Genomic DNA, 14,656 nt, shown 5'->3' with positions numbered 1-14,656 from the left:
AATGCAATAAAACTGGGTAGTAGGAGGTATGATCAAAGTGTTACTTGCCTTGCTGATGATCCGGGAAACCTAGCGATTTGAAGTAACAAGCGGCGCACTCCGGGTACTCTATCGCAAACAAACAAGCACACAATAAGTACTCAACTGATGCACAGGTAAAACTTAAATAAGAGATCTAACCAAAAGGTTCAACTTAAGAACTCCGGTTGGCAAAAAGAATCAAATCGAACGAAGCAACGAAAGGCAAACGGCAAAAGAAACAAGCTTTGTTTACTATTCTGGATCTAAGGCAATTTTTACAGAAGCAAAAACGTGTTTAAGTTGGTTAAACAGAAAGAGGGTTTCGAGACGAAACTCCAGGCGCTTGAATCGCCTGATTCCAATAAACGAGCGAAAAGTTACTAAAACGAAAATCGGATCAGAAATCGCGATCACAAATAATCGCGGAAAATCCAAAAAAAGAAAAACGACGAACAGATTAACGAACGAACGTTCGTTATCTGGATCTAAATGACGAACACGTTTGTTAAAACGAACGAACGAGCGAACGCTCGCTAAATAAACTAAACCGTAAAAAAATCGATCTAATAAAAAAACGGATCTAAAAAACCGTGGTTTTTTTTAAAAAACCGTGGTTTTTTTAAAAAAAACCGGGCGGTTTTCTGAGGAAAACCACCGGCGACGGCGGCTACCTCGGGCGGCGGGATGACGGCGAGGCGGCACGGCGGTGGGGCGGCGGCGAAGCTAGGGTTTCGGCAAGCGGGCTGGTGGGCTTCGGCGGCTCGGCGGGGCCGGCTTATAAAGGCCCCCCCGGGCGGAGTCCCGCTCGGGTATGGCCCGGAGTTGGTTCGGATTTTTTTTAAAATTAATTCCACGCAGAAAAACTAACGAAAGAAATACTAAACGGACTCCAAAAATCCTGAAATAAATTTTCCCCGACTTCTAAAATCAAGCCGGACAAAGTGAACATTTATTTGGGGCCTAAATGCAATTTCGAAAAACGCACATTTTTTTCCTAAATTCAAATAAAATAGCAAATAAAACCAAATAAAATCTTATTTGATTTTATTATTAAACCCTCAATATTTCTTTATTTTGGGAAAGTCATTTTACTCCCTCTCTCATTTTTTTGTAATAGAAATAATTGAAGATAAAATAAATAAAATCAAATGATCCTATTTTCAAAATTTGAGACAACTCAAATATGAAAATAACGAAATCCCCAACTCCCTCTGAGCGTCCTTGAGTTGCGTGAAATTTTTAGGATCAATCAAAATGCAATAAATATGGTATGCAATGATGATCTAGTGTATAACATTCCAAATTGAAAATTTGGGATGTTACAGTTAGTTTATAATCTTTGCTAAAAACTTGAATGATGGCTTTACATATTTACAACAACAAGAGCACACAGAGTTTGTAAAAGTTTTTCTTTATCACTTTCAGTTTGTCAACTGAATTGCTTGAGGACAAGCAAAGGTTTAAGCTTGGGGGAGTTGATACGTCTCCATCGTATCTAATTTTCCAAACACTTTTGCCCTTGTTTTGGACTCTAACTTGCATGATTTGAATGGAACTAACTCGGACTGACACTGTTTTCAGAAGAATTGCCATGGTGTTATTTATGTGCAGAAACAAAAGTTCTCGGAAGGACCTGAAACTTCACGGAACATCTTTTTGGAAAAAATAAAAAAATCCTTGCAAAAGATGAAGACCAGGGGGCCAACACCCTAGCCACGAGGGTGGGGGCGCGCCCCCTACCTCGTGGGCCCCCTAGAGCTCCTCCGACCTCAACTCCAACCCTATATATTTGCTTTCGGGGAGAAAAAAATAAAGGAGAAGGATTCATCGCGTTTTACGATACGGAGCCGCCGCCAAGCCCTAAAACCTCTCGGGAGGGCTGATCTGGAGTCCGTTCGGGGCTCCAGAGAGGGGAATCCGTCGCCATCATCATCATCAACCATCCTCCATCACCAATTTCATGATGCTCACCGCCGTGCATGAGTAATTCCATCATAGGCTTGCTGGATGGTGATGGGTTGGATGAGATTTATTATGTAATCGAGTTAGTTTTGTTAGGGTTTGATCCCTAGTATCCACTATGTTCTGAGATTGATGTTGCTATGACTTTGCTATGCTTAATGCTTTTCACTTGGGCCCGAGTGCCATGATTTCACACCTGAACCTATTATGTTTTCATGAATATATGAGAGTTCTTGATCCTATCTTGCAAGTCTATAGTCACCTACTATGTGTTATGATCCGACAACCCCGAAGTGACAATAATCGGGACCACTCTCGGTGATGACCATAGTTTGAGGAGTTCATGTATTCACTATGTGCTAATGCTTTGGTCCGGTACTCTATTAAAAGGAGGCCTTAATATCCCTTAGTTTCCGCTAGGACCCCGCTGCCACGGGAGGGTAGGACAAAAGATGTCATGCAAGTTCTTTTCCATAAGCACGTATGACTATATCCGGAATACATGCCTACATTACATTGATGAATTGGAGCTAGTCCTTTGTCACCCTAGGTTATGACTATTACATGATGAACCGCATCCGGCATAATTCTCTATCACCGATCCATTCCCTATGAGCTTTCCATATATTGTTCTTCCCTTATTTACTTTTTCGTTGCTATTGTTATCATCACTACAAAATACCAAAAACACTACTTTTGCTACCATTACCTTTTGCTATTGTTACCACTACTATCATATTACTTTGCTACTAAATTCTTTACTGTAGATATTAAGTTTCCAGGTGTGGTTGAATTGACACTCAACTTCTAATACTTGAGAATATTCTTTGGCTCCCCTTGTGTCGAATCAATAAATTTGGGTTGAATACTCTACCCTCGAAAACTGTTGCGATCCCCTATACTTGTGGGTTATCATCGAGCAATTGATAGAATTGAGCATAGTTATGAGAATATCTAGGTATGATCATGTATATAGGCATCACGTCCATGACAAGTAGACCGAAACGATTCTGCATCTACTACTATTACTCCACACATTGACCGCTATCCAACTTGCATCTAGAGTATTAAGTTCATAAGAACAAAGTAATGCTTTAAGTAAGATGACATGATGTAGAGGGATAAACTCATGCAATATGATATAAACCCCATTTTTTTATCCTCGATGGCAACAATACAATGCGTGCCTTGCTGCCCCTGCTGTCACTAGGAAAGGACACCGCAATATTGAACCCAAAGCTAAGCACTTCTCCCATTGCAAGAAAGATTAATCTAGTAGGCCAAACCAAACTGATAATTCGATGAGACTTGCATAACCAATCATACATAAAAGAATTCAGTGGAGATTTAGATATTGTTCATAGATAAACTTGATCATAAACCCACAATTCACCGGATCTTGACAAACACACCGCAAAAGAAGATTACAGCGAATAGATCTTCAAGAAAATCAAGGAGAACTTTGTATTGAGATTCAAAGAGAGAGAAGAAGACATCTAGCTAATAACTATGGACCCGAAGGTCTGAAGTAAACTACTCACACATCACCAGAGAGGCCATGGAGTTGATGTAGAGGCCCTCCATGATCAATGCCCCCTCTGGGGGAGCTCCGGAAAAGGCCCCAAGATGGGATCTCTCGGGTACAGAAGATTGCGGCGGTGGAATTAGGTTCTCGTGGTGCTGCTGGTTGTTTGCAGGATACGCGGACTTATATAGGAGGAAGAAGTAGGTCGGTGGAGCAAAGAGGGGCCCACGAGGGTGGAGGGCGCACCCAGGGGGTAGGCGCGCCCCCTGCCTCGTGGCCTCCTCTATTGTTTTTTGACGCCCACTCCAAGTCTCCTGGATCACGTTTGTTGAGAAAATCACGTTCCCGATTTGGACTTCGTCTGTATCGGACTTCGTCTGTATTTGGACTTCGTCTGTATCGGATTTCGGGTTCCGGCAGACCCTTGAGGTTCGAACACTGGGGTGCGCGTGGAGATTTCGCCTTCTACTTACCTGCACCCCTCCGCCTCGCTGAGATCTAAGCTATGGGAAGAACAGCACAAGAGACACAGGGTTTATACTGGTTCGGGCCATCGTTGTGGTGTAATACCCTACTCCAGTGTGTGGTGTGGTGGATTGCCCCTTGGGCTGATGATGATGAGCAATACAAGGAAGAACAGCCTCGCGAGGGTCTGTTCTTGGTTGGGAGGATGAACTGCTAGGGGGAGTTCAGTCACCCTTCTCTCTCTCTCTTCTCGATTCTCTCTCTGATTTCTGATCTCCCATTTCCGATCCTTGATCCTCGATGCTCGATCTCCAACCTCCTCTCCCTGTGGGTGGCTGGTCCTATTTATATGCAAAGGCCCTGGGCCTCTTCCCAAATATTGAGCGGGAAGGGCGCCAACAATTGGCCATTTTGAAGGGGAACATCTAGTACACTTATCCTGACTAAAGTTGGTCCTCGCCTGCACAAAGCTCTGGTGGTGACGCCGTCTTGGGCTCCACGATGACCTCCGTCCTGCAGTCCTCCTGGTCTTGATCTTGTTGCACCAAAATGGCAACCTTTGCCTGATGCCTCGGTACCCCACGGTTGCGCTTGCCCCCTTTGCACCAAAGGGGAAAGGAGGACACTGCGCGGGCTGGCGCCCGCCTGGCGCCCTTGGTCATCATGGCTTGCGTCACGGGCACCTCGTGAGGTACCCCGCCTTGATCTCTCCGCGTCCTCGCGAGCCAGCCTGGTGAGGCCGTGCCTGAGGAAGCTCCGTGTCGTCCGCCCCGCGAGGCTTGGCCCCTCGCGAGGGTCTTGGGTCTATGTTGATGAAGATGGGCCGTGCTGGGCCCCCCTTTGAGCCACGCCGCAGGCCGCAGGCAGGCAAGTCTGGGGACCCTCGTTCCCAGAACACCGACAGTAGCCCCCGGGCCCAAGGCGCATCCGGACTTGGCCGTGCAGGGAGGCGAAAGGGCAAGGGCGAGGCGCCGCGGGCCCTAACAGCCCGCGGCCTCGGGCGCCGCATGGCGGTTGATTGGACGTGGGCGCCTCAACAACCGCGCGAGTTGATAAAGGAGCGGCATCTACCCAGGCTTTGCCTTTTGCTTTCTCCAGTTGCTGCTCAGATCCCCTTCTTGCGCCTCTCCTTCCTTCCTCCAAAATTTCCAGATCTACTCCGACCGCGTGACCTAGGAAGCCATGGCGCCTCGTCAGTCCCCGGCCGGAGCTTGGTACTCGTCTGCCTTGGACTCGCCGAATGTGTCGGAGGCGAGCCTCACCCGGTTGCGCCGGATGGCGGCAGCGCAGGGCATTGACGGGGCGAAGGTGTTCAAGGCCGGCTCCGCCACCCCTGAGGGCCAAGGGAGCACCTTCTATCCGTTCTTTGTAAGCGCCATTGCTGCTGGCCTGGTGCCTCCCTTCTCCGAGTTCTTCTTCTCTGTCCTCCGCCATTATAAGCTACAGGCTCTGCATCTCCACCCCAACTCCGTCCTTCTCCTGGCAATCTTTGCCTATTACTGCGAGGCTCACGTAGGGGTGCAGCCCTCGGTGGCATTGCTGCGCCACTATTTCTACCTCCGGACCTCTCGCGGTCCTGCTTCCGCGTGCGCGAGCTTCATCGCGTACGGCGGCGCCATTGCCATTTCGAACCCCGGGAAAAGGATTGAGGGCTTCAGGAGCAAGTGGGTCTTGGCGGATGCTGGGCGCATCCACCCTCGGCTGATCTTGCCCACGGAGCAACCCACGAGCTCCAGCGATTGGGGTCGAGCGGAGCTCGCGGACCCCCGCGTGAAGCTGGTGTTGGAGAAGATGGACGCGGATATGAGGCCGGCCAACATGGCGGCGGCGAAGCTGACCGACGCGTCGCTGCTGAGGGAATTCCAGGAGCACCAGCTGGCTCCGCTTTGATAGTACTCACTTCCGATGTGGAGGCCCCATCCGAGCCCCGCGGCCTTGGCTGATGGAGATCTGGCTGCGGTCCTCCAATCTCTGGTCGGGGGCGATGTGGCGAGGTTGGAGGGCGCTCCTACGCCCTTGTTCCTCCGCGACGACTGGGAGCAGGTAGTGGAGTCCATGCCCGTCTTCAACGGGGACGGGCCCGTGCCCATGAAAACTCCCAAGGAATCGGTGGACGTGCCCTCCGACGACTCCAGCGAAGAGTAGGGAGGAGGGGAGCGGGAAAAGGGCCTGACTCCCAGGCGACTGACGGAGAGTCGAGGGCTCCCTTCCCCCGGCGCAGGTCCCGCATTCTCCGCCTCTCTCCGAACGATGACGACGCGGATGATGACGAGCAGGACGGCGGGAGCTTGCCCCCGATCCCGAAGAAGGACAGGACCGGGCTGATCTCCCGCGGGTCTGCCCCGGCCCCGAGGCGGACCACAGACGCACCTTCCGCTTCCAAGCTTCCCGAGGTTGACCCTTCTAGCCGGCTTTCGGGCTTCAAATTTGGCCGGAGGCCGCTTGAGCTCACTGGCGACGACCCATAAGCGCTTGATTCTTATCTTTATTTCTTGTTCTGCTTCTGAGGCTTGACGTCCGCATCTCTTGGATAGGCTGGTGCCCGAAGCAAAGAAGCCGAAGGGAGCTCCTGAGGTTCCATCCGTGGCAGCGCCTCTGCCCGCGAAGGAGGGTGACCGCGACGCACGGGCTTCTCCTGCCCGGTCGTCCTCGCAAGGCCTGGCTGAGCCGGCGGGGGCGAGCTCAGCCCCCATGGCCCAAGTGACTCCCGAGGTGCCTTTGCCTGCTGCCGCCACTGCAGCCGTTGGGGCGCAGCAGACTCCGCCTCAGGATGTTGTGGCCGCGCTGCCGCCTTCTCCTTCTACTCCACCGACTGCTATCTCTCCGACTCCTCCTGCCGTTCTGGATCGTGCTGTTGCTAAGCTGGACTGGCTGCGGCAGGATCTTCTTGGCGCCGACCCTCGCTTGGTGGTCGGGCGCTTGGAGCTGGCTTCAGGATGGATTCGCTCCGATGCTTCGATTCGAGCAGCGCTGGTCCAAGCCTCGACGGCTTGCGATGAGGAGAAGCAGGCCGTCCTTGAGGCGAAGGCTGCTCGTGATGCAGCCCTGGGGGAGGTGGTCGACGTCCGTGGTCACTGCAAGGCGCTGGAGGACGAGCTGCAAGGCCTGCAGGACCAGCTCGCGAAAGAGGTCCGCCTTCGCCAAGAGCAGGAAGAAGGCGTGAAGGCTCGTGAGGCGGTCGTCGAGGGCCGGGAGGCCAAGCTCAGGAAGCGCCGCGACCGCCTAGGCGCGCTGGAGCAGGAGTTGGGGGCGAGGAAGGTCGAGCTGGACGACAAGGCCCAGGTTCTTGCCGAGGACCGCGTGGCCTTTGCGAAGATGGAGGCGAAGGCTCGCTCCTCGCTGAGGATGCTTTACGACAGCAGCCTGGAGAGCCCGCTGGCTGGCGCCGAGGACGGTCCCGCCAAGCTGCTTCCCTTCCTGGTTCGCGCTCTTGAAGATGTCGCCCTTGGCCTTGGCCCCACGGCCGAGGCCGAGGCGCGTGTCCTATCTTCTGCAGCGCTGACGCGGGTCCTCACCCACATCTACCTTCGCGATCCCGGCGTCGACCTCGACAGCCTACTGGAGCCAGTAAGTGGTGAGCGTGCCGCTGCCGCTGCCGAGGCCGTGAAGGGTCGCGCGGAGGCTCTGCTGGGGAAGTTCCGGGCCTTCAGCACCAAGACGAAGCAAGGCGCTACTGACCCCGCTGCTCCATGAGGCGAACCCACTCCGCGCTGCTCCACCATCGACAAGTGACTCCGTTGTGGCTCCTGTCCTACCTTTAATTCCTGCACATGTATCATGCCTCGGGGAGGCGTTTAAACTTGCGTTTGGCATTGAGATAACAGTGTGGACTGTAACATTTGCTTTTGAATTCCCTGAAATTTGCGCTTTTCCTTCCTACTTGCTTATGTTCTACGCCGGCAGAGCCCGGCCCCGCGCATACCTCACCTAGCGTTAGTCCCGACCGGAAACCAGGACGAGGCCAAGGAGTGAGGGGCTATGTGACAAGTTAGGCTCCTGAGTCGCGATGCTCAGGAGTCCCCCTTGGCGCACGAACAACAAGTAGGGAGGTATGATGTGGGTGGATCTACCGTTCTACGTCTGCAGAGCCCGGCCGCGTGCATACCTCAACCGCCGTTAGCCTTTTGGAACTAAGGAGTGAGGGGCTACGTGACCAGTTAGGCTCCTGAGTCGCGATGCTCAGGAGTCCCCCTTGACGCTCAAACGGCCTTCGTACCTTGGCTCCGCTCGGGGAGAGACGCGCGACGAATCAGGCCTGGGGGGGCCTGGCTGGGTGGCGTGCATCTGGGTGTGACCCAGGCGCAGCCCCATGCCCAGCCCCCTCGCGCGGCACTCCCGAGGGGAGGCGTTACGATGAGGCTAGACACTGAGCTCTGGGCTCCCTGAGGTTGATGCAGCCCGGGGGCCACCCTTAGTTGTTTATCACCAGCGCGGAGCATAGTGCTTCTGTATGTGTACGGGCATAGCTGCTCCTCGGCAGTGTCGTCAGCCAGCGCGGAGCATGGTGCTTCCACTGGTACGTGGGAGGGGGCCTCCTCCGGGAGGAGCCCCCGGGGCGTGTACAGCTCCGCCCTGACACGTGGCTGGCACGGTAGGGCCTGGCGAGGTGTATCTGGGCACCCATGAGCCAGCGCGGGACTCACGGGGCCCTACCTCTAGGCGGGTTGCGCCTGGCACTGGGCCTTATCTTGTGATGTGTCCCTGCAAATTTAGTTAGATGCTGACACTCTACGTCCTCGGGTCCCGGCCCTCGAGCTGGTCTCAGCCGTCGCTGGTATGCCAGGTCACGATGCCGTGGACAAGGCCAGAGGGTGAGGGCTGGAGAGCCAGTAAGAGTCCTGAGTTGTGATGCTCAGGTACCCCCCCCCCTTTAATGTGCAAGTGGTCGGCATGGAGAAGAAGAGGTACCGTGGACCGGCATCAAATAATCGAGCATGGTGGGTCGAACGCATAACCAGAAATAAACGCAAAAGGGATACATGCCGCTGGCTCTGGCTCGAGCGACTTGGGGATGATGCAGCCCGAGGGGCGCCCCCAACAAGGTAAGCTAACAACATGAAATAAAAGGGATACATGCCACAGGGACGGACCCATGCAACCTGGGAATAATGCAGCCCTGGGGGCGCTCCCAGTTGGAAATGAAACTTGAAAGATGTCACCTGATAATGTTGAGGATGAAGGACTGTTGGTGTAGCAGACTCGGTGGGCTGCGGAAGCCGATCCTCACGAGCCCCCAGGCCTAGGGGCCTCGGGAGGCTCCGGAGGCACTGGTGGCTCCTCGCGGACCATCTCCATCTCCGCCAGGACTGCGGAACGCCTGGCCTCTTGTGCCTCCATGATGCCCCTCATGAGGCGCTGGTACGTGGCAGCCGCGTTCGGCAAGCCGTAAGGCATGCGAACGTAGCTGTGGGGTGGACCTCCGCAGTGCCCCACTCGCGAGGGCCAGAGGCGCTCCAGAGAGGCGACTCGATTGAGCCCTGGTATGTCGATGTAGACGCACAGCCCACCATCCTCGCCTGGATGGGGAGCCACAGCTGGTAGGCAGCGGCCGCCTCTCATTACTCTTGACTCCTGTAGCTCCTGAATGGCCTTGCTGACGAACTCCTGAGGGTCTGGCTCTCCTTGCTTTGCTCCTTCCTGAGGGAAACGTGCTTCGAAACACGCCTCCATGTGGTGCCCAAGCGCCTCCCTCGTGACCTTAGCCAGGTCGGTGGTCCTTCAGGGGAGAGCCCCCGAGCCCTGCCTGAGGAGGGCGCCGGGCGCGCTTTCCTATGCGATGGAAGGAGGTTCCCCTTGGGCAGGCGCGGGCCCTGAGGGGCCTGCCTCCTGAGGGGCCGGGCCGGACGATGTCTTCTTCTTCTTGGGGGCGGTCTCGGGAAGCCTACTGCTTCCGCGATCCGGGTCTTCCAGTGACGCGGCCTGAAAGGCTCGTTCCATGAAACACACCGCGTCCTTCTCTTCACAGGGCACCGTGATGACTCCGCCACTTCCTGGCATCTTGAGGACGTTGTAGTCGTGGTGAGTTACGGCCATGAACTTGGTCAGCGCTGGGTACCCAAGGATGGCGTTGTACGGCAGGCGAATGTGAGTGACGTCGAAGTCGATGAGCTCGGTGTGATAGTTGTCGCGTGCCCCGAAGGTGACTGGGAGGCGGACCTGCCCAATCGGGACCGTGGAGCCGTCGGTGACTCCGGAGAAAGGCTTGGTCGGCTGAAGCTGGTTGTAGGGCACTTGGAGATTGTTGAATGTTTCCACGGACAGGACGTTGAGCCCTGCCCCACCATCGATGAGGCTCCTGATGACCACCACGTTGCTGATGATTGGGGAACAAAGCATCCGGAGGACTCCGGCTGTAGCTGCACACTTGAGCTGAACGTGATAGCGCACGCCGACCACCTGAGAGGGCACGTGGCTTCCAGCTTGGGGAGGACTACATTCACTTCGCGGGCGAACTGCTTGAAGATGCGTTGAGAGGCTGGGGCTTGAGCCCCGCCCAGGATGCAGGCGATCACGCGCGGCTCCTGGAAGCCCCCAGCCCCCTCGTCCTGATGGCGGTCCTCATTTCTCCTTGGTTGCGGCAGCAGCGGAGGGAGGCCTGCGTTGCCTTGCAGGCGATCCTCGCGAGGCTGATCCCTCCAGTCTTCCTCGCGAGGCGGGTCTTGCCAGCGATCCTCGCGAGGTTGATCGTGCCACCCTTGGCACGGGCCACGGTCTTCCCAGCGTCCTGCGTTCTTTCCTCCTCCTCGACCGTAGCCCCGGTCACCGCGGTCGGGGCGACGGCCGATCCTTCCTTCTCGCACGGCTCGGAGCTCTTGACATTCGTTGGTGTTGTGGGTGTGGAGATCGTGGTACACACAGTACCGACTGCCCTTGGAAGGTTCGGGCTGATCTCTGCCCCGCTTGGTGTCTGGTTCTGTCGCGAGCACGGCAGCCCCCTTGCGCTTCACATCCTTGGCCTTGGACTTCTTCTCTTCTGGGTCTGCAGCAGGCAGCTCGAGGAGGGAGAGACGCCCTTCCTCAGCCCTGTCGCACTTGGTTGCCAAGTTGAACAACTCCAAGGAAGTGCGCAGGTCTTCATGCATCGCCAGCTCCTCCTTCATCTTGACATCGCGCACGCCGTCGGAGAAGGCTGAGATGATGGCCTCCTTAGTCACCTTGGGAATCTTGAGGCGTGCGTTGTTGAAGCGCTGGATGTACTTCTGCAGGGTCTCCCCGGGTTGTTGCTTGATGCGGCGCATATGTCGCTCACAGCGGGTGGCCGGTCGCGAGTACCTTGGAAGTTGCCGATGAAGCGGGTGCACATCTCGTCCCAGGAGGAGATCGTGCCTGGAGCCAGGTTCAGGAGCCAGGTGCGGGCCCCGTCCTTGAGCGCCATGGGAAACCAGTTCACCATGACCTTCTCGTCTCCGTTGGCAGCTTCGATGCCCAGCTCATAGAGCTGGAGGAACTCCGCAGGGTCGGCCGTGTCGTCGTAACAAGGAGGTAGGTCTGGCTTGAACTTGCCGGGCCACGCGACGCTGCGTAGCTCGGTGGTGAAGGCACGGCAGCCTGCTGTGGCCACGGGAGGCCTTGGGTGATGGAGAGCTTGGTCTTGCATGTCCCCACGCGCTGCAGCTGGGAGCAGTGCGGGGTCTTGGCCTGCGGGAGCAGGAGCATGGTCGCGACGTGCTGGAGGAGGGAGCGTCCGGGCAGCTTCTTGCGGGCGAGGGACTTCTTGGCAGCTCTGCTCTTGCCGTGCTGGCACCTGACGGAGCGGGTTCCGTCCAGGGGCCACGCGCCTTGGAGCCATGGCGCCTTCTTGAGGAGGAGGCGGCCGGGGCGCCGTCGGAGCTTCGTCGCCCGCGCGGGGCAGGGTGTGGTGCAGCGAAACGGACGGCGTAGGAGAGCCTCCTGCGGTGCGGACGAGCTCGGCAACGCGGTCGAGCCATTCTTCGTAGACGTCGTCGACGGGACGGTAGCGCATGAGCTCGTTTGCCGCGATGAGCGCAGCTCGAGCCTCCATGGGTGCGCGGAGCGCGCGGGACGAAGAACCAGCTGGGGTGAGCGAGGGAGTAGCGGTGCGGCCGTCTTGCCGCACAGACGGATGCTGAGATGACGCTTGCTGCTCGTCCCCCGCCGGGCCGGTGGCGGCGTTGACGGCAGGTGACGGGGAACGGCGAGGACGCCCGCCGACAGGAGCCGTCTGGGCGACGCGGGAAGCGAGAGCGGCCCGGCGCTCGGCGCGGGCCCGACAAGCGTCAGACATGGACGCGATGGTCGGAGGAGAACGGGGTGGTGGGAGACAAACTCCGACGCACCCCTACCTGGCGCGCCAAATGTCGGATTTTGGGTTCCGGCAGACCCTTGAGGTTCGAACACTGGGGTGCGCGCGGAGATTTCGCTTCTACCTACCTGCACCCCTCCGCCTCACTGAGATCTAAGCTATGGGAAGAACGGCACAAGAGACACAGGGTTTATACTGGTTCGGGCCACCGTTGTGGTGTAATACCCTACTCCAGTGTGTGGTGTGGTGGATTGCCCCTTGGGCTGATGATGATGAGCAATACAAGGAAGAACAACCTCGCGAGGGTCTATTCTTGGTTGGGAGGATGAACTGCTAGGGGGGGTTCAGTCACCCTTCTCTCTCTCTCTTCTTGATTCTCTCTCTGATTTCCGATCTCCCATTTCCGATCCTTGATCCTCGATGCTCAATCTCCAACCTCCTCTCTCTGTGGGTGGCTGGTCCTATTTATATGCAAAGGCCCTGGGTCTCTTCCTAAATATTGAGCGGGAAGGGCGCCAACAATTGGCCATTTTGAAGGGGAACATCTAGTACACTTATCCTGACTAAAGTTGGTCCTCGCCTGCACAAAGCTCTAGTGGTGACGCCGTCTTGGGCTCCACAATGACCTCCGTCCTGCAGTCCTCCTGGTATTGATCTTGTTGCACCAAAATAGCAACCTTTGCCTGATGCCTCGGTACCCCGCGGCTGCGCTTGCCCCCTTTGCACCAAAGGGGAAAGGAGGACACTGCGCGGGCTGGCGCCCACCTGGCGCCCTTGGTCATCATGGCTTGCGTCACGGGCACCTCGTGAGGTACCACGCCTTGATCTCTTCGCCTCCTCACGAGCCAGCCTGGTGAGGCCGTGCCTGGGGAAGCTCCGTGTCGTCCGCCCCGCGAGGCTTGGCCCCTCGGGAGAGTCTTTGGTTTGTGTTGATGAAGATAGGCCGTGCTGGGCCCCCCTTTGAGCCACGCCGCAGGCCGCAGGCAGGCAAGTCTGGGGACCCCCGTTCCCAGAACGCCGACAGTCTGATATTCCTTTTCTGCGAAACACTGAAATAGGCAAAAAAACAGCAATTTGGGCTGGGCCTCCGGTTAATAGGTTAGTTCCAAAAATAATATAAAAGTGTAAAATAAAACCCATTGACATCCAAAACAGATAATATAATAGCATGGAGCAAACAAAAATTATAGATACGTTGGAGACGTATCAGCCGTTCATCGTCTTCACTTCAGAGGAGGCGATGACGGCGCTGAATAAAGAAGGTTCGTATCTGTCTCCAACGAGGCAATGGGTCCTATGGTTAGGGATGGATTTGAAAATCAGTCTGTTCAAGTAAGGATGGTCTGGCGATGGCATCATCCTCATGGTGGACCAGTGTCCTCAGCCTCTGTCATTGCGATGACGTGTGCTCCAACGCCGGTGTGGAGTTTGGGAGGTAGTCCAGGAGCGGATGCAGATTGTGGTCTGCATCGATGACATCTGGAAGACGGAACGTGTGTGAGGTTCGTGGTTGATGGATGGCAGGTATGGTTTCCTCTTTCGACGTCTTAGTTGTGGTGGAGTACCAGATCTGAAGTTCGACGACGTGTCCGAGGTGTTGCCCCGGTCTGATTCGTTCAACGGTAATGGCTTTAATTTTGATGAGCCACCTTGAAGGTCTGCAAAGCTGCTTATCAGTGATGGAGCCGCGTCGAGGTCGGGCGGGGAGGTGATCCGTTATTTTTCCTTTGGTGGCTATTGTGGTGGCGCCGGAGACAGATGACGAGAGTTGGTGTTAAGTTCAACGGTATTGTGCTATCTTTTCGGTTTTGTCATGTCAGTCTTTACATGACCTGTACTCTGTTTCATGATATAAATGAGACATATTATCATGGGAAAAAAAGCAAAATCGATAAAAAGAATTAAAACCAAAGGGAACAACCTGCAGCTACGCAAGCATGCTACTCAAGCGCCCCACCTCCACCTTCCCTGGGGAAGCTCTCCCATGGGGCACCTGGCCGCTGGTTAGAGCATCTTTAATGGGTGCCCTAAACTAGTAAATGATTGATTTTTACATCACCAGAGATCAAAAAAATCTCTCCAACAACAGCCCGTGATGTAAAAATGGGCAAATTTTTTACATCACAATGTAAAATTTAGCTACGGTGATGTAAATATATATCCCCTGCCCGTGCCCAAAAATCCACACGCCCTCGCGCGCGTGCAACTGCCGCACGAAACCTTCCGCACGCTCCGGCCGCTTCGCCTCCACACGCCGCCGACATCGCGCTCCGACGAAATCCGTCGGCCCTGCCACCCCAAACGCCGCATCCATCCCATCCCCTCGCCGTCCAACTGCCGCCACACCAAATCCCGCCACCGCCGCACCGAATCCCGCTGTCGCCTCCAAATCGCCACCGTCGCTGCGCTTCAATCCTCCC

Source organism: Triticum dicoccoides, chromosome 6A, assembly GCF_002162155.2.
Source record: "Triticum dicoccoides isolate Atlit2015 ecotype Zavitan chromosome 6A, WEW_v2.0, whole genome shotgun sequence".
In the NCBI taxonomy this organism is placed as follows: Eukaryota; Viridiplantae; Streptophyta; class Magnoliopsida; order Poales; family Poaceae; genus Triticum; species Triticum dicoccoides.
This window is presented reverse-complemented; position numbering follows the sequence as displayed.